A 27,966-nucleotide genomic window follows, 5' to 3' on the forward strand; every position below is an offset into this window, starting at 1 on the left:
TCAACTTTTTTTTTTAAATTGTAAAGACTTGCATTCATATAGCACCTTTCACGACCTCAGGACGTCCCATAGCGCTTTACAGCCAATGAAGGACTTTTTGAAGCGTAGTCACAATTATAATGTGGGAAACGTGGCAGCCAATTTGCGCATAGCAAGCTCCCACAAACAGCAATGCCATAATGACCAGATAATCTGTTTTTAGTGATGTTGATTGACGGATAAATATTGGGCAGGACTTCTTTGAAATAGTGGCATGGGATCTTTTACGTCCACCTGAGGGAGCAGACAGGGCATTGGTTTAACATCTCATCCGAAAGACGGCACCTCTGACAGTGAAGCACTCCCTCAGTACTGCACTGGAGTGTTAGCGTAGATTTTTGTGCTCAAGTGACAACTCCAGAAAGTGATGATTTTTCTGGTGACCTCAATAATGTGACCACAGTGTACTTGAAGGGGAAAAATTGCAGTGCTATGGGAAAAGATGAGAGGAATGGGACTAATTTGGATATCTCTTTCAAAAAGCCAGCACAGGCTGATGGGCTAATTGGCCTCCTTTTGTACTGTATGATTCTATGATATGTAATTATTCTCATCAGGTTAATCCACCTTCCCTCCTTGCGCTAATTTAAAATGCCATCTGATTAGTCATCACCTTCAACTAAGATTTTGCATCTGTTATACCACTAAACTCAAACTCCCAGTCCAGTTGTCGCATTTGGACGCTGCGTTTGACTACAAGTAGCACGTAAACATTTTGCTTATTATTGATTTTATGATTACACAGAAACCTCTTCATTTTTTTAAGAAACACCTCTTTTGCAATTACTGTCACCCATTTAATCTCTTCATTAGTCCAGCTGCCTGATGTTATTACCCAAGTACAACATTTTTATCGAATTCCTCAGTGCTCAGTTTTAAAGTCAATATTTGAGAGGTTCTTTTTCTTTATGATTGCCATTGACTTTATCTTATTAGAATTTAACTGTTAAACCATTATACAAGCTCTGCACCCGAGCTTCCAGATATGTGTTGTAAATTTCACATTTAGAAATAAGTATAACTGCTATACGTATGTGAGCTCACCTTTAATGTTACAGTGTGTCAACTGTTGAAGTTAATTAAAAGCTGAATCAGGCCCCAGAGTTATGATTTGATTATAGCAACTGCCTTTTAAATGTTATTGCCACCTTTTAAAAGTCCTAAAGTTGGCTAATTCTATGGTGAAGGAAGAAATAACTTGCAATCATATAGCACCTTTCACATGCTCCCAAATACTTTACAATGATGTGATATTGAGGTGTAGTCACTGTTGTGATGTAGGGAAATGCAGCAGCCAGTTTGTGCACAGCAAAGTTCCACAAACAGCGATGAGATAAATGACCACATAATCTGTTTTTGTTTAGTGATCTTTTATGTCCACCTGAGAGGGCAGATGGGGCCTAATATTAACATCTCATCCAAAAGGCAGCAACTCGGACAGTACAGCACTCCCTCATGTCGTTGGAGCCGGGCATCTTGCAGCATACGCCATTAGACTTTTTCCTGCACCCTTCAGCTCAAATTTTTTTTGCGCCGTAACTTGCTGCAAGTGCGAGCTTATAATGGCGTGGCAAGGGCAACGGGGCATCTGGGACCTTGGTGAACGGTGTGACCAACAGTGTATCAATTTAACCAATGAGATTTAAGGATTGAGAAAGAAACAGGAATGACAGAGAAGCAGGATGAATTTGAGATAAATCAGGTACAGAAAGAGAGGGAAAGAAAAAGAGATGGAAAGGAAAAGTAAGAAAAAATGTAAAAGATTAAAATTTGACATTTAAAAAATCTCTAACAACAATTTGCCACATGCAGAAATGAGATTGAACAGTTTAAATTGTTCCCTTTCTGTGCCAGAGAGGTTGATTGGTGTTGCATTAACAATTATCACATTGTTAAAAAGGTACTTGCGCTGTTAAGTTCCAGCCCTAACTTTCTATGGCGAGTTCAATGGACAATTAATGTGCAAATCCAGTAAGATCTTAAAAATAACGGGGAGGCTAAGGGCGAGATGCCGTTTGTGCAAAGCAACCGGTGGAGTATCGTAAATTGACCAGCAGGTTCTGGAGATTCACAACTCATGGTGTATCTGTTAATCCCCCGAACTTGCCAACTGATTTCACATTAATAATGGCCCATTGTGTTTTTGGGAAGCTTTGGTTCCTGGAACTGTCTCCTCTGAAAATTGTTTTTAATCATGCCAAATTACCCAATGAGGCTTTCACACTCCAGTAAATATATTTATAGTAATATGGTTTCCTGGGGATTCATTCTTATGGTCATATTATTGGAATGTTGAAACTTTAATATTGATCTGCCAAGTGAAAAATATCATTTTGGATGGCAAAGATCTTTTTGGTGGGATGAACAATGGCCCATAAATTCGGGTCTCCACGGGTGAGTATGCACGGGGCACTCACCCGTAGGCCCAACGAAAGTGCTGGTTTCGTGCATGCACTGCGCATGCGCGGGAAACTGGAACTTCCGTTCCCTTAAAGGAAGGGGTTCAGAGGTCGAACGCGTATGCCGGAGAGGCAGCGCGTGCGCATGGAACTTACGTTTTTTTTGCAGGTTTCTCCGGGAGGGTAAGTTTCCAGCAGTTACACATGTAAAAAGCAGGCGCAAGGCCTGCTTTTAACAAGGTAAGTGGTGAATTAATTAAAATTTAAAAAAAAATTTCCACAGGTTTATTATTTTTAAATACTTTAAAGAAAGGTAAGTTTATTTTTAGCCCCGTTAGAATATGTAATTAATGTTTTCAAAAATTTAAATTATTGTTTAAAATAGTTATTTTATGTAATTTATAGTTATTATTTTAAAAATGTGACTTAAAAAAAAAATTTATTTGAAGTTTTAGTGATGTTTTGGGGCTTATAGTATTTATAGTTTTGACAGCTCTTCCTGTCAATTTTATGAATGGGCATTTCCCTGCTACCATTGGCTCTCCATGGCCCACGTGATCCCAGGGGACGCTTTGAACTAACTGTGCCCCTGGGATACGCAAGCACTGCGCACCGGCAGTTGGAGTAGGCCCAGGATCAGAATCCCACGTGGGCCCACAGCTCAACGGCCGGCGCGCTAGGTAAGTGCAGGTCGGCGGCTTGACCCGAATTTCTGGGCCATTGTATTTTCTACTGCTCCAGGATCATCTAGGAGAACCCATGACTTTTTTTCTCCATGACAAACTGCCTCCTCAAACTCTGTTCCACTGCCATCATAACTTTTTTATCACGCTAGCCCCTCTGCCAAAACCCCACCCTTACCTGTCTAACTACCCCCCCTTTTCTAATGTCCCTTTTTTTCCCCAAGTTCTTGAATGCATCATTGCCTTCCAGATCCATGCCCAAATTTCCCACAACTCTATTCGTCTCCCTTCAGTCTACCTTCTTCCTTGATCACTGCTGAGTCTTCTCTAGTCAAAGTCATGAATGATATCCTCTCTGATTGCAACTCCATGTCCTTCTCAAACTCGCTGTTGCCCTCCTCCACTGCCTCTCCTCCATGGGCCAGCTCCATGGGACTACCCTTTCCTGGTACCACTTCTATCCCAATGCATTTAGCACATCTCCAACAATGACTACTTTCCATGCACCCACACGATGGCTTCTGGAAAACCCCAAGGATTTATCCTTGGCCACTCCTCCTTCTGATGTATGTGCTTTGCTTTGGCGACATTGTCTCTTGGAACAAATTAGCTTCCATATGTATGCTGATTTCACCCAGCTTTTATCTTTCCAACAATTCCATCATTCTGTGCTGTCAAACTGCCTGTGCGACATTAACTTGCAAGTGAATGAGAAACTCCAGGTGGAAGGTGATACACGTCATTTCTGGATCCCAGCAAAAACTCAGTTTCCTTGCCTCTGAACCTGTCCCCCTCTCCATTGCTCGTTATGGATGATTGTTTTCAAACTCAGCATCCTGCTTGACACAGATGAGCTTCTAAAGCCACATCCTAGCCATTGCCAAGACTGTTTACTTAAACCTTCACAGCATTTCCTGCCTCCGTCCATACCTCACCTGCCAAAACAGTTATCCACATTTTCATTACCTCTGGACTCAATTTCTCTAGCAGCCTGAATGGCAGAAGTCTGACCTACAAACTCCAACTTGCTCAAAACTCATCCACCCATACTAAGTCCTGATTTCTCATCACATCTGTCCTTGCCTACATAGAATATCTTTCTGTCCACTGATGTATGAAATTTTAAATCCTCATGCTTAACTACAGATTCCTCCACCATCACCCTACCATAACTGCAACATAAGAACATAAGAATTCGGAGCAGTAATAGGCCATACGGCCCTTCGAGCCTGCTCCACTATTCAATAAGATCATGGCTGATCTTCGACTGCAACTCCACTTTCCCACCCGATCCCCATATCCCTCGATTCCCCTAGAGTCCAATATGTTGCCTTCCATGGTCTCTGATTCCTTAACTCTGGGATGTGTATTCCCCTCGCTCTGCTCCACCACATTGGTGGCATAGCTGTACTCTCTGGCATTCCTTCCCAATATCACTCTGCCCCTCTATTTCTGTGGTTGCCTCTAAAAACTTCTATAAATCCCATCTCTTTGACCAAGCATTTGGTCATCTCAAGACCCTCATAAAGGCTTGGCAGACACTGCTTTGTTCCTCTTTGAAACACATTAAGATGTTTTTCTACATTAAAGATGTTATATAAAGGAAAGTTGTAATATTTTTATATTTCTACAGATTATAATTTGGATATACAATAACACATATATTTTGAAGAAAATTACCAGACTCAATATCCTACCTCAAGATCTCCTAGCCCTATAAGCTTTCTGCACTAATATTTCTGCCACTTTTCTTCCACACTGGTTAAGCTCCTCCTGTAGTTTCTCTCCCAGTTAGGCATTTATACACAATGTTTTCATCGATGGCCATTAAAACCCATCTGCATCTCATTCTTCTATTTACTTTTTTTAAGAGATTGTGCTTAGTTGTCAAGCAACCCGCTCACAGCCCTCCCTCATCCTTTGGAATACGCATAAAGCAGCTTAATTTTAATGCCAAATATTGATCCACTCCTGTCCAGGGTCTCATGCACCTCCTGCTTGTGAACTGGGTTTCTTGTTTTTTTGACAAGGTTTTCTGAGCAGATTTGCTATTGGTGTTACTGTTCAATAATTTCTAGGATTCATAGGCCTTAAACCCATGTTTAGTGATTACTAATGAAATCTTTGATGGATTGCTTTACTAAATCCCAGAAGCAAGGTAGGATTCAGTGAAACCATCACCCCTGTGCTCGCTGACCTACAATGGCTCCCGGTTAAGCAATGTCTCGATTTCAAAATTCTTATCCTTGTTTTCAAATCTCTCCATAGCTTCACCCCTCCCTATCTCTAATCTTCTTGAGCCCCACAACCCCCTCCCCCCCCCCCCGAGATATCTGCGCTCCTCTAATTCTGCCCTCTTGAGCGTTCCTGATTATAATCACTCAACCTTTGGTGGCCGTGCCTTCTGTTGCCTAGGCCCTAAGCTCTGGAATTCCCTGCCTAAACCTCTCTGCCTCGCTACCTCTCTTTCCTCCTTTAAGATGCTCCTAAAAACCTACCTCTTTGACCAAGCTTTTGGTCACCTGCCCTAATTTCTCCTTATGCGGCTCGGTGTCAAATTGTTTGTCTTATAATACTCCTGTGAAGCTCCTTGGGACGTTTCACTACGTTAAAGGTGCTATATAAATACAAGTTGTTGTTGTTGAACTGAAAAACTGACTTTAATTGCTCACTGGGTAAATGTGTGCAGTTGCTGCTGCACCCCTGTTTAAAATGCATTTACACTTAATAGTTCAAAAATTGATCTTTTCTTTTTAATATAGACATACCTAGAGATAAATGAGATGCAAGTTATTTTACCAGAACAATAATTGCACAAGATGTTTGAAAACAAATTCTAATTTTTTGTTTCTTTCCTGCTAGGAATGCAGTATTTTTTGGGAATTGATTATCATAATTTGCAGAAGTTATGCAACATCAGTGGTTTACAGAACAGGTACAACTCAAAATAATAGAACTGATTTGATTCTGTTGTACGAACTGCTTACAGCCTTTTCAGGCAAGAATAAGAGTTATCAGCAATGACTCTGAAAGCTGCTGTTGCCAGTGAAACTGAAGTATGATTTAAATAAGTCAATTACAGCCCCCTCCCAAAAAAGATACAAGATCAAGCTTCTATGAAACACTGATAGCCCGGCTAAAAACAATTAAACTATCCAAGTAAGATGCGTTTTTGTGATGAACAACTCTAGCACTTGAACTCATAGCTTTCTGGTTGGGGATAGAATACTGAACCATTTGAGCCATCAGGGCACTCACAGTCTGAATTGATCTATTCATGTCAGGAGTATAGTGTCCCAGAACAACATGCTGGTGCTGCTGAAACCCTCATCCATGCCTTTGTTATCTCTAGACTTGACTATTCCAATGCTCTCTTGGCCAGCCTCCCATTTTCCACCCTCCCATAAACTTGAGCTCATCCAAACTCCGCTGCCCGTGTTCTAACTCGCACTGAGACCCATTCACCCATCACTCCTGGGCTCCTGGTCCAACGATGCCTCAATTTTAAACCTAGTCATCCTAGTTTTCAAATCCCTTCATGGCCTCGCGCCTCCCTATCTCTGTAACCCCTCCAGCCCAACAGCCCTCCGAGACTTCTGCGCTCCTCCAATTCTGGCCTCTTGCGCATCCCCGATTTTAATCACTCCACTTGGTGGACGTGGCTTCAGCTGCCAAGGCCCTAAGCTCTGGACTTCCCTCCCTAAACCTCTCTGCCTCTCTACCTCTCTCTCCTTGTAAGATGATCCTTAAAACCTACCTTTTTGTCCAAACATTTGGTCACCTGTCCTAATATCTCCTTATGTGGCTCAGTGTCAAATTTTGTTTAATAATGCTCCTGTGAAGCACCTTGGGATGTTTTACTATGTTAAAGGCACTACATAAATGTAAGTTTTTGTTGCTTCCTATGTCTTAGCATTATCACTGAGTGAAATTAAGCCTCTGAAATGAAAGTGTTATATAAATAGGCAGTAATAAGGTAATATCTGACATATGCAAACCTCAGTGGACCATACTTTAGTCTCAACTTTACATTAAGCTTTACTGAATCAAGCTGACATTAAATCCACCTTTAATAAGCCAAGTTTCAATTTATGTCATTATAGAACCAGAGTTCTTATTCTAGCACAGTTTATGCTACTGTCACCCTGTTTATACTGTCACGTTTGTTCTAGAATGAATTCTGCTTTTATAATGATTGAGTGCAAAGTTGGCACTTCAACCACTGCGTGGCCATGAAACATCAAACCTTCAGGGGCTGTTTTGATGCTGGCATGAGCTTGGAACAGGCATCAAAATCATGTTCAAAATTTCCAGGCTACCAGACATCACAAAATCTTATACCACTTTTTAATGCTCAGAAATGCTTTATGTAATATATATATATTAAAGCCATGATGTACAAAGGGACCTGGGTGTCCTTGTACACCAGTCACTGAAAGCAAACATGCAGGTGCAGCAAGCAGTTAGATAGGCAAATGGTATGTTGGCCTTCATTGCAAGAGGATTTTGAGTACAGGAGCAAGGATGTCTTACTACAGTTATACAGGGCCTTAGTGAGACCACACCTGGAGTATTGTGTGCAGTTTTGGTCTCCTTACCTAAGAAAGGATATATTTGCCATAGAGGGAGTGCAGCGAAGGTTCACCAGACTGATTGCTGGGATGGCAGGACTGTCGTATGAGGAGAGATTGGGTTGACTAGGCCTGTATTTGCTAGAGTTTAGAAGAATGAGAGGGGATGTCATTGAAACGTATAAAATTCTGACAGGACTAGACAGACTGGATGCAGGGAGGATGTTTCCCCTGGCTGGGGGGGGTCTAGAACGAGGGGGACATTTAGGACTGAGGTGAGGAGACATTTCTTCACTCAGAGGGTGGTGAACCTGTGTAATTCTCTACCAGAGAAGGCTGTGGAGGCCAAGTCACTGAATATATTTAAGAAGGAGATAGATAGATTTCTAGACACAAAAGGCATCAAGGGGTATGGGGAAAGAGCGGGAATATGGTATTGAGATAGAGGATCAGCCATGATCATATTGAATGGCGGAGCAGGCTCGAAGTGTTGAATGGCCTACTCCTGCTTGTAATTTTCTATGTTTCTAAGCCTTTAAATAATAATGAAGGCATTCTCCACTTGCAACAACACTCCTTGTAACCGTAGAACCTTGCAAGAAGTTAATAAAGCTAATGGAGTTGCAGATAGTTGCACAGAGCCAGTCAAACTGCAGAAACATGTCAGTTGCAAGTAGTTGCTGATGATCCTTTTAAATACCACTGCTGGAGCCTCCTTCCTGATTGTCAACGTTTGCTCAGCTCGTTGCATTTAAGGCATGCCGGTAAGTTGAATGGTGAACTTCAAACTTGCAGTTCAGCCATCAAGTGAACGTTGCACACTCACTGACATCATGATCTGTATCATTTCCATGATATTAGTGATCGCTGATATCGGCAGCACTGCCACCCATCTGAAAATGGCAGCCGCTGCAGGACCCACGACCAGCTGGCAGAAGAGTGGTAGCCGCCATTTTTTCACCTGAATCTGGCAGTAATGGTTGGCGCGAAACCCCTGACTTTCTAGGCCATTGTCTGGCAGCAAACAGCCTCATGACACTGCTCAATGACATTAAAAAGGATTTTGGAGTGTTTTTACATTAGCGGAGGTCAAAATAAGTTTGCATTTCACAGTACAAAACAGATGGCATCAATTCCCATTCCTTTCTAGAACAGTTAACCTAAATTTATTTTGAAATTCATGGGTGAACTTTATGAATGCATGCACCGAGCTTGGGCCTTGCCCACCAGGAGCACATCTCGGGAACCCACAAGCATACTCCCCATAATCTTCCAACATAGAAACATAGAACATAGAAAAATAGGAGCAGGAGTAGGCCATTCGGCCCTGCTCCGCCATTCAATATGACCATGGCTGATCCTCTACCTCAATACCATATTCCCGCTCTCTCCCCATACTCCTTGATGCCTTTTGTGTCTAGAAATCTATCTGTCTCCTTCTTAAATATATTCAGTGACTTGGCCTCCACAGCCTTCTCTGGTAGAGCATTCCGCAGGTTCACAACCCTCTGAGTGAAGAAATTTCTCCTCATCTCAGTCCTAAATGTCCTACCCCTTATCCTGAGACTGTGACCGCTCGTTCTAGACCTCCCCAGCCAGGGGAACCATCCTCCCTGCATCCAGTCTGTCTAGCCCTGTCAGAATTTTATACGTTTCAATGAGATCCCCTCTCATTCTTCTAAACGCTAATGAATACAGGCCTAGTCGACCCAATCTCTCCTCATACGACAGTCCTGCCATTCCAGGAATCAGTCTGGTGAACCTTCGCTGCACTCCCTCTATGGCAAGTATATCCTTTCTTGGGTAAGGAGACCAAAACTACACACACTACTTTAGGTCTGGTCTCACCAAGGCCCTGTATAACTGTAGTAAGACATCCTTGCTCCTGTACTCAAATCCTCTTGCAATGGAGGCCAACATACTATTTGTCTTCCTAACTGCTTGCTGCACCTGCATGTTTGCTTTCAGTGACTGGTGTAGAAGGATACCCAGGTCCCGCTGTACATCAACATTTCCCAATCTATCACCATTTAAATAATACAGGAAACTTTCGATTTACCGGCACCTAAATAACCGGAAATCTCGGTTAACCGGCAAAATTCAGGAGTAGGCTCATACTTCATATTACTTGCCTGCCTCCATCTGTTGCTGTGCAAGGGTGTGGCTGCAGCTGTTGCTAAGCTACAGAAACGCTTGTAACTTGTGGCCATTGTTCTGAACCTGTTGCTAAGCAACAGGGTTTGTTGCTTTATACGGAGCTCTCAGCTCTCGTATCTTTTACTATAGCGCTTGGTGATCCGGAATTTTTGATGAACCGGCACCACGTCGGTCCCGTCGGTGCCGGATAAAAAAAAGTTTCCTGTACTCTGCCTTTCTGTTTTTCCTACCGAAGTGGATAACTTCACATACATCTGCCATGTATTTGCCCACTCACTCAACTTGTCTAAATCACCTTGAAGCCTCTTTGCATCCTCCTCACAACTCACAATCCCACCTAGTTTCGTGTGATCAGCAAACTTGGAAATATTACATTTAGTTCCCTCATCCAAATCATTGAGATATATTGTGAATAGCTGGGGCCCAAGCACTGACCCCTGCAGTACCCCACTAGTCACTGCGTGCCACCCCAAAAAGACCCATTTATTCCTACTCTGTTTCCTGTCTGTTAACCAATTTTCAATCCATGCCAGTATATTACCCCCAATCCCATGTGCTTTAATTTTGCACACTAACCTCTTATGTGGGACTTTATCAAAGGCCTTCTGAAAATCCAAATACACCACATCCACTGGTTCTCCCTTATTTATTCTACCAGTTACATCCTCAAAAAACTCCACTAGGTTTGTCAAACACGATTTCCCTTTCATAAAGCTGTAGTATATGTACCTTTTAAGAGAGAACTACTTTTACAGCTCCTGTATACTGTAGTACTGGCAGTGACCACACCTGTATATAAGCCTTGAGCATGCCTCTGTACCCCAGTCTTGAGACTACCCTCCTCCAGTAAATACCTGTTGATTGTTAAGTTACAGCATCCGTGTGGTTATTGAAAAACATCATACTCTCAGAATCACGGATCTAACAGTGGCGACGAGTGTCGATCCTAATCTACCTGCAACTCTGCATTTCCCTTCGAGGATTCGCTCCGGGAGGGCGGTGGAAGAAAGTCGAGGCCAGAAACACGGGCGTCGACCACGAGCAACCGCCCAGTCGTCCGGCAGAGAGTGAACATCGCAGGGGAGGCTGTGGAGAGCCGGGCTTGGTTCCCCAGCCACGACGATCAGCAACAGACTGACGACAGGTACCAGGTACAGCGCAGCCCCTTCCCGGACACCGGTGGCTGGAGCCGACCGACGGCAGAGAAAAAGCCGAGCAGCGTCGACTGGGTAAGATAGAGGGTGAAGCGCACAGGGCGCAGCCGGGGGTTGAAAACCGAGCGGCGTCGAGGAAAAACAAAACGGAGAGAGAGAGGGTAAAGCAGCAGCCGGGTTCAGGACCGGGTGGCGGAAACGGGAAAGGCGCACAGAAAAAAAAACGCGCAGAGCGCAGCCAGGGCTCAAGGGCTGAACAGTGTCCGCGGGGAGAAGAAGGGAGAGAGCGGGAGACGCCATTGAGCCGCGGAGGAGAAGGAAGAGCACGGGAGATGCCATTTTTAGAAGCCGCAGCGGAGAAGAAGGGCGAGCGCGGGAAGAAAGGAAAGCGCGGGAGATGCCATTTTGTGCCAGCGGAGAAGAAGGGAAAGCACGGGAGACGCCATTTCTGACAGTTAAATCACACCCAGGGATGCTGAAGAGTGGCAGTATCTCTACGTTCGACAATGAAGTCGAAGATTGGGCGACATATGTGGAACGTATTGAGGTGTACTGCAGGGCGCATGAAGTGCCAGATGCTAGGAAAGCACTGGTTTTGTTAAATTCCATGGGTGCAAAAACTTATGGGTTACTGCGAAACCTAATAACCCCAGAGAAGCCTGTGAATAAGAATTTCGAAAGCATAGTAGAAATCCTACAGGACCACTTAAACCCCACACTGCTGCTGATAGCAGAACGATTTAAGTTCCATAAAAGGAACCAACACAAAGACGAAAGCAATGCTGAGTACTTAACGGAACTGCGCAAACTATCAAAACACTGCCAGTTTGGAGTGGGACTAGCAGATACGTTAAGGGACAAGTTTGTGTGTGGGCTTCAAAGTGAAAGAAGCCAGAAACGGCTTCTATCAGAAAAGGATCTTACGCTGGACAAGGCTTTCAGTATGGCAGTATCACACGAAGCAGCCGCAAGGGGCGCTGCAGAGATACAACGGAGACCGCAAGAATATGGCACCAATGAAATGTCCTATGGAACAGGGAAGTGTTATCGCTGCGGCAGAACAACACACGACCAGAAGGATTGTTGGTTCAAGGACCAAGTGTGCAGACAGTGTGGAAAAGCAGGACACATAGCAAGAGTCTGCAGGTCTGGGAAGAAAACCAACAGTAAGAAATCTCCACAGGAGAAGTACAAAAAGGTACACAAGGTGATGGACAGTAGTTCAGACGAACAGAAAAGTGACACAGACTCCGGAAGCAAGGATCTGGGTTGTCTGAAACTACATAAGGTAACCAAAATGGAGGATCACCAGACTATCTGGGTTACACTCAAGATAGACGGAGTTCAAGTGAAAATGGAATTGGACACAGGATCAGCCCTAACAGTCATAAACCAAAGGGACTACAAGCGGCTATTTTCACATACCCTTGAAAGCTACAGAGATTGCCTTGAAGACGTACACGGGGCAAAAAGTCTACCCCAAAGGAAAAATAAGGGTGAAAGTGATATACAAAGGCCAGGAAATACCTAAAATGGACTTATATGTATTGCCAGATGGAGGACCACTGTAGGGGGTTTCTCTTGCTCGTTCTGGTCTCCTACCAGGCTTCGTGCAATAATTACCCTTGAGTGGTTCGACCCACTCTTCCCTACGGTTCTAGACCTTGGACTTAGGTGCAGGGAACTGTAGTGCAGAGAAAGACTCAATAGACCAGGTTGAATAGCACGAAATGGATGCTTTTTATTATTAAACAGTTTGCAGCATTACAAAATACATATCATAAGCACAAATCAAAGCGACTACAAGCGTGCACATATCTATAAACTTGATTCCATGGAAATGGGAAACACACGGCACATCGAAAAAGGGGAAACACATTACGATTACCCTTACCCTCTCCCTCCCCTTATACCTAAATTAAGTTTCGACTTGAGGAACTCGGGATCATGCTCACCACTTTCAGATTCGCAAAAGAGGGGGTTCGCAGCCTTTCGGCACAGCTTTCCGTCGTCACGTGGATTTGGAAACTTCTGGCGCAGCTTGTTTTTCTCCCCTCTCTCCGGCGGTGAGGCAGTGGATTTGGATTCATGGAACGTTGAGGCACGGGAGTGCTAGGCCCGGAATGTCCTTTTCCTCCGGCCTGGATCGTCTGTTTTCCTGAGGGTGTCTTCTTCTTCGGCCTGGGTTGTCGATGATCTCCCGACAACGGTACCCGGGCCACCCTCGTCGTCTTCCCGTCGTGGCCGAGCCTTGTCTGGCTTTTTCCGAACTGTCCGTCCGAAGCGTCTTTAAAAGAAGAAACGTCCTGATCGAATTCCGAAGCTACCGAGGTAGAAGAGGCGCTGATGGACTTTTCAAAATCCATAGTTACACCCTTTTGGGCCAGCCTTATCTCCCGCCAGATCATAGTCCAGTCTTTGTAATATTTTTGGTGGGCAGAAATCTCTGCAGGGGCGCTTTGTCTTGTAATGGGAGCCGGTGATAGCTTAACTGGCCTTCCTGGCCGATAATGTCTTTTACTTTGTCACCGTAACTCGGTTCGCATATTGATCGGTCTGGAGATTTCCCTTGATGGCTGTTAAACGTTTTTTCCTTTGTACATTAAATGGGTTTAAATGTTCATTCATTGTCCGCCCATATCTTGATGGGCCCCATCCTGTTGCCTGAAACTGTCTTGTACTTAGAATCCAATTGAATATGTATGCCCATTTCCCTGAGTTTCGGTTTCCTGATACTGGCTTTCGTGGGCTTACTGCTCTCAATCCACAAGCCTGTCTGGCTTGCAGTAACAGAAATCAAATGGTTCACGAAACTGATCACGAAGCCCGGTGGCCATTTTGTATGCCCTTTTATCAAAGGTTTTATCTGTACAAGCTTCTTTTGGTCAATAAAGCTGTATTATTAATCCTGTTGTCTTGTGTGATTATATAATGAAAATTTTCGAATCTTACAGTCCTCCCTGTGATACGGATAGCTTGCTTACAGTATCAATAATCCTTGGTGAGCAAATTTTTCCCGATTCCTCACGTCCAAACATTGCCGGTAATTAACTATCTATGACCCCCATGACACATGCAGTTCCCATTTCAGAAAATTACCTTGTGTACAATTGGACAATCATAGGCAGTATTACCTTAAACTATAACACATTAATCTTTCAGATGTGAAGGGCCCAATGCTCCTTGCACCACCTGCATACACCTTTTATTAATTAAAAACAAACTTCACCAAACGGCTATAACATTACAATATTCACACACTTAAACCCTGCATTATCTGAAAATCTAAAAATGGAGGGACGCTTTTTAACTTTTAACGCTAGCTGTTTACACTGGGGTGTCCTCCTCCCCCACTCGTACATAGCGTTCTCTCCATTCTCCTGTGTTCTCGTGCCTCTGGAGGCGTTTGCCTCTCTTGCAATGCACGAACAATAGAAATATTACAATTAAAACCTGACACACTACTAGGATGTGGGATGCTATTCTAATCCAGGCCGGGATCTCTATATTGGTGAACAGGTCCCACCATGGTGGGGTGACTATATCCAATATGTCTTTTCCTATCTCTATTGTCTTCTGCTCCAGTGTGTAGAAATGTTTCTGTGAAACTATAACGACCTTTAAAATCTTGGTGAGGTGTTCGGGGAGAGGGGGAATGACATAACCAAAATGCGCGACGAATCGCTGCAAGTCCGTGAAATTCTCTTTTACAGTGAGGTGAACGGTGGAGGGTGCAGGAATGGGGACAATCTGTTGTTGTGCCACTTGAACTTCAGCCCTGGGTTTGAAACAGAAACTGCTGTCACTGACCGGACACCACTCGTGCTGTCCATGGCGGTAGTGAGGCGCTGCAGTGGTGACACAGTATGTCCCACCTCCGATATATGCCACCTGCGGGGGCACATGGTCCTTTGCCATTGCCTCCATGGTGCAATTTATCGGCTTCGCGCTAGCGGCTCTGAACCCGCACTGTGGTTTCAAAAAGGCATTCAAATTCTGGGGGCACAGGATGATGTGTGCTCCCCGGCTACGACACCCCGAGAGGTCGGTGCCTGTCATCGGACGCTCCCATCTGATGACATAAGGCGGGACCACTGCGTAATGAATGTGCGCACCCCCCTGAATGACTCCAATGTTCTCCACCCTGTATACCGGGGCGGGCCTTGCTGCGGGACCCAACACCGGCATCCTTATTACGATTTCCATGATAGTGTGATTCGAGCGTCCGCAGTCCACTGGGACTGGGTACGCCTCTGCAGCTAGTCTGAGCTGGCACGTACTTAATGCGTTCTCGAAAGGGTGGAGCGCTTGCAAGTGCTTGTTGCTAATCCAGGACGGGACCAAACCTTGTTTTAAATCCTCCAGATTACTGCGGCCCTCGCCCAGTAACCACGCCCCGTATAGCACACAAGCCTCGTTCTGCGCAGCCTGATCGGACGCATTCCGATCCTCCTTAATGAGCGCATTTACTGTCCTAGCGTGCTTCTCCAGCTCAGCAATTATTTCCTTTAAGTGTAGTGTCATGGCTTGGTCTTCATGCAGCTCAGAACCCACTACCTTATTTTCGCTTGTCAGTACGTTCCTCAACTGGGTTTTTAAACCATTGATCTGTGTCTGCAGCTCCACGTTGTCTAGAGCGTTGACAACAGACGTTCCGGTGTTAAAAGCAGTGAAAATGTCATTTACAGTACCCCTTCTTTGCCTCCCTACCCGATCCAAAACTTCCTGTGGTGTATAATTTGGCCTTGTCGATGTCGGCAAAGTCAAACTCGTAAAATTGTCTGAACATTCGGGTTAACAGTACCTGGTACAACTGTTCCGTCTCCCTGGGACACCACTCCGGCAATCGTACCTCAGTGAGGTTTAAAATCACTGAGGCCACCGCGTAGTGTACCCCTTGGTACAGCACCTGACCGGTGGGTACCAATACTAACCCGTTCCCGGGTCCCTTTGTGGTGGTGGGGCACCCTTCCTTCTGGGCTAGTGCTACCGGGATCGTGGGCAGGGGCTTGCGTGGGTGGGTGATGAGTTCAGTGGCGTTTACCGGAATCGGGGAGTATGGGGCTCCGCACGCCCGAGTGCTGACATCCCATCTCATCCCCTTTCCTTCGTCCTGCCACTGCCTCTGGAAAAAATGGATACGCCCTTGGGGCAGACGCGTTTCGAACCCCACATACAGACATATATTCCTTCATCTGGTTCCCACCATTTGTCCCAACACACACGTAATTGTCCGTGAGTCCCCGTAATTGTCCGATGGGTATTGTTACCCAGTCGCTCCCACTCGATAGTAGAGTTTTTCATGTCCTTTCCCAGCTTTCGCAGCCACCACCATCGACTTAGTGGTACGTTCCCATTACACACCAAACAGATCTTCTTTCCCACGGTAACGCTGACTCTGGGTGCAAGGATCCTCACCTGAGGGCACGATAATGAAGTCTCTTGGTAGGCGAAACCGAAATTGCTGGAGTATTCCGTAGAATTGGTCCCCAGCCATCCTGGCCATCTCCCTTGGTGGAAGTAGATGGCGGTTTCCTCAACCTCTCGCTTCCCCGTCCCATCCGTCGCGATGGGGGCTGTGTCCCCGGAACACCCGAATATGATGACGTCCTTGGTGCGGCCCCGGTAGGCCAGCCCGCACCCGATCACCGCGATCCCTACGAGAATCCTTTCCATTGTATCCCTGGTTTCTGTAATCGACAAGATGATGTAGCCAGGCTCCCAACAGGTGCTGGCTTAATTAAACGGACGCGCGGGTCCCTTGACCCCGCTTCCAAACAACCACACATACTGGGCAGACTTTGAAAACTATCCTTTAAACATCCCGTCATCATAAACTTTACCCATCTTAAACTAACATTAAAATGACTTATACTTAACATCATCACCTAAACCTATATACAGCGCCGCCCTCCGGGCGGCCTACCTAATTCCTGTGAGGGCTGCAGCTCACCGCTCCCTGTGGCGGGGCTGCAGTGACCTGTGGCTCTGGACTGCAGCTTACCGCTCCCTGTGGCGGGGCTGCAGTGACCTGTATCTCTGGTTCCCCGCAGCCTTTTGCTGTTAAACGGGGACTGTGCTTTCTTAATGATTTCTGAAGTCAGTGTCTACTGGGAGTGGGTGACTCGGGCCAAGACTTTACAGGCTGAGGCGTTCGGGCCGACCTGCGAGAAGGTACTTTGGGCGTGGCTCCCTTAGCGAGTGGGCCTTTGGGTGGGACTTTGGCTCTCACAGCCCGTGGCTCTTCCACGACTGTGGGCTTCGGCTCCCTCCCCTCAGGCTCCGCCCCTTCGGGAATTGGGTCTGTGGCAGATGGCTCCTCCCCACCTGTCCTTACAGGTGGAGGATCTCTGCCCCCAATTTCTACCTCCCCCACGCTCGAGTCGAGGGCGGAACCTCCGTCTTCCGACGACTCCTCCTCCAGAATCGTGTCGAGGGCGGGACCTTGCTGTTCGGGTCCCTCCTCGTCCGAATCCCAGGCCATCGGGGAAGCCTCCCAGGTGGGCGGGATGGCTCCTCCCCTCAAGCAGGCTGCAACGCCAGCTTGTGTGGTCTGTGACTCTTTACTTGCCTCAGGCTTATTGCTTTTACTCTCAGACCTGGCTTTCCCTGCTGGTTCTTTTGCACCTGGCTTAAACAGTTTACACTGGTCATGAACCATTTTAAAAACCCTTAGCTGACCCTCTAAACTGCCAGCCCTTGCTGTTAACCTGGCCTTCTCCTCCCTTAAAACCTGCTGAACTAACTTAGCCTCCGCAACCTGGCACCGCAGGTATTCCTCCATTTTACAGGAGGTCTCTTCCTGTGCATGTCTTTCTAGGGGACACAGGTCGACAGGCTGCGCTGGCTCTAGTCAATTGGGCACATCGGTTGGGGCTGGGGGAGCAACAGTGCCATTGGCGACTGCCACCTTCCCCTGCGAGGTCATTAGAGACCGCATTGCCTCTAAAACTGACTCGATCGCAGCGGGATGGATCGACACATCGGCTCCTTTCTCCCGGATGGGCGTTTGGGCTGGGGCTGAGGGAGCTTTTCCCTTTAAATCCTTCCAGGGATTTTTACAGTCCCGGCGCCAGTGACCTTCCTTCCCACACCCGTAACAACTGCTCTTGGCTTGGGGAGGGCGATTCCCCTCCTGATGCCATTCCTTTTTAGCAGGAGCTGCAGGCCTCGCCTCATGCACCTTTCCCTTTGAGGAAGGCACATCCCTACTCTTGTTGTTCCTGTAACCTATCGTGAGCTGATCAAGTACTAGTTCCTCCGTGGAGCGGGGGTTAGTGGGGTCAAACCATGCTTTGGCCTGCTCCCTCACCTGTGGCAAGCAATTGGCGACCAGGCACCGGAGCCAATGAGCCCTTTGGTCATTATTCAGCCTGGCCCGGGCCGGCCTGCCCGGGCAGCTGCGCCGATACACTGGCCACAACCTTCCGGCGAAAACCCGTGGGGGTTCTCCCTCTAGCTGTATTGTCCTTTCCAATCGGAGGAACGGACTTCCGTCACCCTCCCCTATAATCTCCAGGATCTCGTCCCGTAACTCCTCATACGCTTTTCGCCCTCTCTTGCTCTCGTCAGGGAGACACTGGAGGAGCGAGCTGTCCAGGGAGAACAGCAGCATTTTGGACATTTCGGCCCCGTCACAGTCGTTAACTGCTGCGGTTTGCTCCACGTCCCGAAAATGCACTGAGGGATCTCCTGACTCAGAGAGTTTTGGGATGCTACTGATCATTTCCCTTAGCTGTCGTGCGCTATGGGGCATTATGATCTGATTCACAAGGGGTCCATCCGCGCCATCATCTTCGTTTGGACCGAGCCTCTGGTGTCGCGTGGGACACATCGGCGCCGGTCCCGACCCTACTACCTGGTGTTGCTCTACCTCAAGAACCCCTGTGTCCGACCCCTCCGTTTCCTTCCCCGGAGTCCAAGACTCATCATAGGCAGGAGGTGCTGAGGGCTCGGGGGGTTGGCACTCTAACTGTCGCTTGTGGAATCGGTCTTTTGGATTCCTTGGCCAACAGTAGCTGGCTCGCTGGTGGGTTTATGAGACACACCAATCCGTTTGCCTTGGCTAGGGCCGTTGTTAGGTCCTCTAGCTCCCGGTGGCAAGCGCTATGATCGGTGTTCTCAGACCTATCCTGCATGGCCATCTTATAGGCTGCCCTGGCCCCCAAGATACTTTCCTCCTGTGTCGCTACCTGCTTGGCTAGGCGGAAACACCTCTCTCTCATTCTACCTTCACTGGCCTTGGCCTCAATGACCTGACATTCCAAACACTCTATCCGGGTCTCATGGCGGTGAGTTGCGGATTGGCGTTCCTGATTCAGCACGTTAAGCGATTGAATCAGTTTCTGACCTCCCGCAACCTTTTCCTCTACTTCTGTAAGCAGCCCTTTGATCTGGGCTGTCTGTGCTACAACGACCTGGTCCAAAAGCTGGACTTGCTTCTTGTAACACATCAGCCAGACCACCTTTTCTACAGATCTTTTGTGCTCTTTGCTTTCTGTCCACTTGATGGCTGCGTCTAGCGGGCGCCTATCTCTTAACAGGTCAGATATCCACTGTTTTGTAAGGTTCACCTTCCCAAAAACATAATCCGCTATCCTCTCATCCATCACATTTCGTTTATTTAAACCTTGATCTAACACGCTACATTCCTGCTGCCAAGGTCCTGCCGCGGTCGCCATTTCTGTAGGGGGTTTCTCTTGCTCGTTCTGGTCTCCTACCAGGCTTCGTGCAATAATTACCCTTGAGTGGTTCGACCCACTCTTCCCTACGGTTGTAGACCTTGGACTTAGGTGCAGGGAACTGTAGTGCAGAGAAAGACTCAATAGACCAGGTTGAATAGCACGAAATGGATGCTTTTTATTATTAAACAGTTTGCAGCATTACAAAATGCATATCATAAGCACAAATCAAAGCGACTACAAGCATGCACATATCTATAAACTTGATTCCATGGAAATGGGAAACACACGGCACATCGAAAAAGGGGAAACACATTACGATTACCCTTACCCTCTCCCTCCCCTTATACCTAAACTAAGTTTCGACTTGAGGAACTCGGGATCATGCTCACCACTTTCAGATTCGCAAAAGAGGGGGTTCGCAGCCTTTCGGCACAGCTTTCCGTCGTCACGTGGATTTGGAAACTTCTGGCGCAGCTTGTTTTTCTCCCCTCTCTCTCTCCGGCGGTGAGGCAGTGGACACAGCCTTGATGAGCGCTCGTCAAGGATGGATCAGTTAGATCTGTTGTGGATTTGGATTCATGGAACGTTGAGGCACGGGAGTGCTAGGCCCGGAATGTCCTTTTCCTCTGGCCTGGATCGTCTGTTTTCCTGAGGGTGTCTTCTTCTTCGGCCTGGGTTGTCGATGATCTCCCGACAACGGTACCCGGGCCACCCTCGTCGTCTTCCCGTCGTGGCCGAGCCTTGTCTGGCTTTTTCCGAACTGTCCGTCCGAAGCGTCTTTAAAAGAAGAAACGTCCTGATCGAATTCCGAAGCTACCGAGGTAGAAGAGGCGCTGATGGACTTTTCAAAATCCATAGTTATACCCTTTTGGGCCAGCCTTATCTCCCGCCAGATCATAGTCCAGTCTTTGTAATATTTTTGGCGGGCAGAAATCTCTGCAGGGGCGCTTTGTCTTGTAACGGGAGCCGGTGATAGCTTAACTGGCCTTCCTGGCCGATAATGTCTTTTACTTTGTCACCGTAACTCGGTTCGCATATTGATCGGTCTGGAGATTTCCCTTGATGGCTGTTAAACGTTTTTTCCTTTGTACATTAAATGGGTTTAAATGTTCATTCATTGTCCGCCCATATCTTGATGGGCCCCATCCTGTTGCCTGAAACTGTCTTGTACTTAGAATCCAATTGAATATGTATGCCCATTTCCCTGAGTTTCGGTTTCCCGATACTGGCTTTCGCGGGCTTACTGCTCTCAATCCACAAGCCTGTCTGGCTTGCAGTAACAGAAATCAAATGGTTCACGAAACTGATCACTAGGTCCGGCGGCCATTTTGTATGCCCTTTTATCAAAGGTTTTATCTGTACAAGCTTCTTTTGGTCAATAAAGCTGTATTATTAATCCTGTTGTCTTGTGTGATTATATAATGAAAATTTTCGAATCTTACACCACCACTGCTAGGACGTGAATGGATCCGGAAGATACAATTAGATTGGCATTCCATACAGGCACTGAAGGTTGAGGCCAAAAAGGATGACGACGTCACACCTGGACGACTGTCAAAAATGCTAACTGACGCAAAAGAAGTGTTCCAGGAGGGACTAGGAACACTAAAAGGAATAACAGCAACAATTAAAATAGAGGAAAATGCAAGCCCAAAGTTTCTTAAGGCCAGACCAGTGCCTTATGCGATCAGACCAGCTGTTGAAGCAGAGCTGGAAGGGTTGGAACGTTCAGGAGTACTGTCCAAAGTGGACTGGAGCGAGTGGGCTACACCCATCGTTCCTGTAATGAAGAGATCGTTGAGTAATACGCCTGGGGAACCAAAGAAGGTCCGCATCTGTGGGGATTTTAAGGTGACAGTGAACCCAGTCCTTCACACGGTACAATATCCGCTTCCACGAATTGAGGATATTTTCGCCTCGCTATCTGGAGGTAAACGCTTCACCAAAATTGATCTAGCCCAGGCGTACTTGCAAATGGAGGTAGAAGAAGCCTCGAAACAATACCTCACGATCATCACTCATAAAGGTCTCTACCAATACAACCGGCTGGTGTTCGGGGTAGCATCGGCTCCGGCTATTTGGCAAAGGGCAATGGATCAAGTCCTGCAAGGGATTCCAGGGACCCAGTGTTATTTGGACGACATCCTGGTCATGGGCGAAAATGACAGTGATCACCTCGCCAACTTGGAGAAGGTGCTCACCAGATTAAAGGAATATGGGCTACGATCTAATCGCCACAAGTGCGAGTTTTTCCAGAAGCAGATCTCGTATTGTGGCCACGTTATCGATGAAGAGGGGTTACATAAGTCCCCTGAAAAGATTGAGGCAGTAGTCAAGGCTCCAGCACCGGAAAATGTGTCACAACTGAGGTCGTTCCTCGGGCTGGTAAACTACTACCAAAAGTTCTTACCAAATTTGTCCACGGTATTATACCCACTGAACACCCTACTGCAAACAGGGGTGCCATGGAAGTGGAATGACGAACGTAGACGAGCTTTCCAGAAGTGTAAAGAATTGATCACATCAAAAGAGGTGTTGGCCCATTTCAACCCAGCACTACCAATTCGTTCAGCATGTGATGCATCACCCTATGGTATTGGAGCGGTGTTGTCGCACAAATTCCCAGATGGGTTGGAGAGGCCAGTAGCCTTTGCATCTCGGTCACTAACCTCAGCCGAGCGCAACTACGCCCAGATTGACAGGGAGGCCCTCAGCCTAGTATGGGGAGTAAAAAAATTCAACCACTATCTGCATGGGCAGAAGTTGACCTTGCTGACTGACCACCAACCACTTGTCTCCATCTTTAATCCTAAGAAGGGCGTTCCAGTGATGACTGCACAACGGTTACAAAGATGGTCCCTGTTTCTAGGGGCGAATCAATATGGAATAGAATATAAAGGCACGAAACAGCATGGAAACGCTGATGGGCTATCACGCCTGCCACTGCCTACTGTGGAGGAAGCACCAGCAGTAGACCCTATCGAGATATTTTATTCGTCAATAATTGAACGATTGCCAGTAACGAACGCGGATATAGAGAAGGAGACCCGCAATGATCCGACATTGTCTCGGGTATATGATTTGACGGTGAGGGGATGGCCAACACATGGCGACTCACTGTTGCCAGCATTCTCATCCAGAAGAGAACAGCTGTCAGTATGCCAGGGGACAGTGATGTGTGGATCCCGAGTGGTGATTCCACCCAAGTTAAGGGAGAGAGTGCTAAATGAGCTTCATGAAGGTCATCTGGGAGGGGTGAAAATGAAATGCCTTGCTAGGGCTTATGTGTGGTGGCCGGGGATCGATCAACAAATCGAGGACCTAACCAAGAGCTGCTCAGGATGCCAGAAGGTCCAAAATGCACCACCACATGCCCCTCTACACCCATGGGAGTGGCCCTCCTCTCCATGGCAATGGGTGCACATTGATTTTGCTGGTCCATTCATGGACTCAATGTTCTTAATAGCAGTGGATGCTCACTCGAAATGGCCTGAGGTGATAAAAATGTCCTCAACCACTACAGAGAAAACGATTGCAGTCCTACGGACCATGTTTGCCAGGAACGGCTTGCCAGAGCAGATTTGCTCTGATAATGGACCACAGTTTGTGTCCGAAGAGTTTCGGAAATTTATGAGAAGGAATGGGGTCAGGCATTACACATCCGCCCCGTATCATCCAGCCACAAATGGATTGGCTGAGAGGTTCGTACAAACCTTTAAAAAGGCGATAAAGGCCATGTGCAACGATGAAATTCCACTACAGCATAAGGTGGACAATTTCCTATTCGCCTACAGAAATGCGACACATGCAGTCACCAACCAGACCCCAGCCATGATGTTCTTTAACCGAAGGTTGAGATCTCGTCTGGATTTGCTCAGACCAAATGTGCGAAGAAATGTTGAGGATAAACAATTCCAGCACATCAATGAGAAGCCGACAAGGAGCTTCAATGTAGGACAACCAGTCTTGGCCCGTGACTACCGAACAGAGAAATTGCAACCCGGAACGATATGCACAAGGCAGGGGCCATTAATGTACACAGTGGATGTCGGGGAGAACATTGTGAGACGCCATGTCGATCAGATCTTAGCGTCACAGGAACGAGTCAACCCCATGTCTTGAGTACCTGGGGATGAACCCGACATACCGGTAGCATGTACCTCAGAACCAGCAGCAGTGGAAACTGATGAACTAACCGACGAAAAGGGGCCAGAATCGCCTCCGCACCAAGAACAAGAACCTCAGGAAAGGCGCTATCCCGAAAGGATCAGGAAGCCGCCCCAAAGACTGAATCTATAAATGGACTATTGTTGTTTAATGTACATGTTAAAGTGTTAATTGTTATTTGAATATTATGGGTACTGCTAATCTAAAAGGGGAGGAATTGTGTATGTATCTTTCAGAGAGAACTACTTTTACAGCTCCTGTATACTGTAGTACCGGCAGTGACCACACCTGTATATAAGCCTTGAGCATGCCTCTGTACCCCCAGTCTTGCGACTACCCTACTCCAGTAAATACCTGTTGATTGTTAAGTTACAGCATCCGTGTGATTATTGAAAAACATCATACTCTCAGAATCACGGATCTAACAAAAGCCATGGTGACTTTGTTGTGCTTCTGCTCACAACACTTGCTCACAGTCATGGGGGCTCTACTGGTGCTCGATTATCTTCAGGAGAGGGAGCAGAGGCAGCAAAGAAGGGGAGAAGATGCGCACAGAGGGAGGAGGAGGAGGGCTCTCAACAGGAGGCCTTACCCACCTAGGGTCTTCCGAGAGCACTTCTCGTATATCCGTTTAAGCGAGGAGTAATTTATTAGGAGGCTACGCTTCACCAAGGAGGTACAGAACACTGCCACCCCCTACAGCAAGTCCTGCAGCCTGAGAGCAGGGTGAACACGGCTCTCCCAGTGACAGTCAACTTCACTGTGGCCTCAATTTCTCTGTAACTGCAAAGGCTACCACTCCCTTAACGTGCAGTTGCTGTGCAACCACGCCCAGCGCTTCCGGACGGTCAATGCTCACTATCCTTGCAGCAGTCATGATGCCTTCATCCTGCATCAGCAATCTTCCAGCCACTACAGCAAATTCGAGGGTGGCTGCTCTGGGACAAGGCGGGAAAAATTCGGTTGATTAGCGCCTCCCATTAGTGCCCTAAGAGGGCGCTAACGGGGCGCTAAGCAACTAGCGCCCAAGTGCAGCGATGTTTGCGCCGCTCACGAAATTGACCAGACATTTTGCGGCAGCATTAAACACTACTGCCACGATCTCCTGCGCCCGCAGTTCGTGACATCAGTCGAGCGTGTAGCGCCCCGGACTGGATATTGAGTCGCGCCCCCTGCCTTTCTGCCTGCCCCTAGAAACGACAGTTAGAGGGGAACGTTTTGCAGTCGGGAAGGTGCTGGGGGAACGCTATTTAAAGGCGGCCACTTCCTGCCTTTTTTTTGTCGCTGACATTTGTGCACCGCGCATTCCGAGAGAGAGAGAGACTTCTGGAGAGATTCAGCGCTGTGTGAAGGAGTTTTGGGTACTGAGCAGCACTTTGCACGTTCATTTTCATTTGACTTTCATTGCAGCGATTTAGAAGAGACTATGGGGGCTGCACTGACTTGGGGCGTCATCCTGCATCTGCAGAATCGGAGGCAGCAGAGATGCAGAGAGAGAGTGGCAAACATGGCCAGAGGGAGGAGGGCCAACAGGCCTCTGCACAGGAGACATTACCCTCCGAGGGTATTCAGGAAGCAGCTCTCACACCTTCATTTGTCTGAGGAGCAGTGTTTGCGCAGGCTGCGCTTCAGCAAGGAGGTGGTCACTGAGCTCTGCCACCTGCTGCAAGCAGATCTATAGCCTCAACGGAGGACCAGGACGTCTTTGTTAGTGAAGGTGACAGTGGCTCTGAATTTTTATGCCAGCAGCTCCTTTCAAGCTTCTACTGGGGACATCGCCAATATCTCCCACTTCGCTGTCCATTGTTGTATCCAGGAGGTGACAAATGCCCTGCATAAAAGGAGACACCTGTACATCTCTTTTTCCATGACCCGGGCCAAATAGCATGAACGCGCATGTGGCTTTGCTAGGATACCGGGCTTCCCCATGGTGCAGGGTGCCATTGACTGCACGCATGTGGCATTGCGGGCACCACATGAAAATGCAGAGGTATTCCGAAACCGCAAGGGCTACCACTCCTTAAATGTGCAGTTGGTCTGTGACCACAAACAGCTCATACTCGCCGTCAATGCTCGCTATTCTGGCAGTGGCCACGATGCTTTCATCCTGTGCTAGACTTTTTCCAGGCACCGCATCACCCAAGTGGATGACTCAGGGACAAGGGTTATGCACTCTGCACCTGGCTAATGACACCGCTCCGTAACCCCAACACCCCTGCCGAGCTGCGGTATAAATGAGAACCATATCGCCACCAGGAACATAATTGAGCAGACGATCGGCATGCTGAAGCAACGGTTCCGCTGTCTGGACCACTCAGGAGTACTCTCCTGAGCGAGTCTCCCTCGTCATAGGACCCAGCCAATGCCACCAGGGATTGGTGCACCACCTGAGGAGGAGGAGGATCAGCAGCAGCACCAACGTGGGAGGGAGGCGCACTATGTTGCCAATGCAAGGGCCGTCCGTGAACGGCTGATAAGCTGCTTCTACGCCCCTACTCAGAAGATGGCTTCTGGCATGGAGAACAACATCATAGAAAGCAACCCGCACCCACTATTGCCGGCCAAAGCTGGAATGATTGCAAAGGCCAAAAATGTACATTTTGAATACAGCAACTTTTTTCTTTAACAAACTCTGTGTGTGTCATTTATTCAGGACAAACAATTAGAAACAAACACAACAAATTGTGAACTAACAGAACTGGTTCTCACAAGCTGGAGATAAATGGCAAAACACTAAACAAATGTAATCACACGGACCTCGACCTTTACCACAAACATTCCCACCATTTATTTAGACCTCCTACTGTTTTCCCTTCGAGGGTGATCTCCATTGCCTGCGCATTTCCCCCCTTCCGACCCTACTGCTCCTCCGGAATGGGGCCTCAGTGGCTGCAGCAAGGCTGGTGGAAGGCTGCTGAATGTCAGATGCAGATACTACAGATGCCCTTGAAGGATGCTCTCGACCAGCTCTGGGCCTGGAAGCCCAAGCTGCAGACTGCACCCACTCTGCATGGGCAGCAGCAGTCTAGGCTGGCTGTGTTGCAGGCAGTGGCAAGTGCAATGGGGAAGTGCCAGTGGTGGGAGCAGGAATGCTGTCATCCTGAGAGGGGACAGCACCTTCCTGCTCGACCGACAAACTGGCACTCACATCGGGCAGCACCTCAGCATCCGGAGCAATCTGCTCGAGCACAGATTGCTGGCCTGCTGTGGCACCGTGAGAGCCCCGGGGCAATGTGGCCGAGCCAGCGAGGATGGCAGCAGTCAGTGCTTGCGTGACATCAATCTGAGACTGCATGAGAGCAGTCTGAGACTGGATGGCACCAGCCAATGACTGAATTGCAGCGCTAAGCCATTGCGTTGCGTCAGCCTATGCTGCAGCAGACTGCTCCACACTCCTAGCCAGTCCATCCATGCAGTCTGAGCTTTGATGGTACCAAGCTGAGACTGTATGACAGCAGTCTGAGCTTGGGTGGCATCAAGCTAAGACTTCATGAGCGCGTTCTGCGCTTCTTCTGCAGCACAGAGACGGTAGGTCGCTTCCGCCTGTGCTGCAATGGTAGCCGCAACATCGCTCATCATGTCTGTGTCAACACGGTCTCTTCAGGAGTCTTCCATCATTTCCAGGCTGGAAATCTCGGACTCCATGCTCTGCGCAGAGCCCCGTGCAATGTTGCAGGCGGACTCCTCCATGCACCTTGACATTGCCATGAGGCTCTCTAGCAGGTTTGCTATACCACCTAGCAATTTGGTGTGCAAGTCCATCACCCTTCTTCCGAAGGCCGCCCCTTTGAGGTCCTTATCTGAGCCCTGTGTAGCAGAACTCGCCCTCCGGGGAGCTGGCCCCCAAGCTACCCTATCCCCCGGCCTTGCTGCAGCTCAATCGTGCCCGATGCCTCACCTTGTGCAAATCCCACTTCTACACTAGCCTCTAAAGTACACGCAGTGCCAGTTTTTGAGCTAGCGTCTGTGAGTGACTGATGCAGTGACGCTGTGTCTTCTCTCTGCTTTCGTGCATCACCTTGGGGACAGGTGCTTGTTGATTATCTGAAAGCAGAAAGGCACAAGAGTCGGGTTATGGTGAGGGATGGGGGGGAAGCAAGATATGCATGCAT

General features: G+C 47.6%; 1 protein-coding gene across 2 annotated transcripts in view; it reads left to right on the forward strand.

The window, feature by feature from the left end:
- cnbd1 (cyclic nucleotide binding domain containing 1) overlaps positions 1 to 27,966 on the forward strand; it is a 345,231-nt gene that overhangs the window by 295 nt on the left and 316,970 nt on the right. For both annotated transcript variants that reach the window (XM_085992714.1, XM_085992717.1), the window contains exon 2: positions 5,984 to 6,056. The gene's annotated coding sequence lies outside the window, so the exon portion shown is untranslated. The remainder of the gene's footprint in view (positions 1 to 5,983; positions 6,057 to 27,966) is intronic.

The sequence above is a fragment of the Somniosus microcephalus genome, chromosome 7 (genome assembly GCF_052327205.1).
Source record: "Somniosus microcephalus isolate GS21.2 chromosome 7, FLI_Smic_1.0, whole genome shotgun sequence".
NCBI lineage: Eukaryota > Metazoa > Chordata > Chondrichthyes > Squaliformes > Somniosidae > Somniosus > Somniosus microcephalus.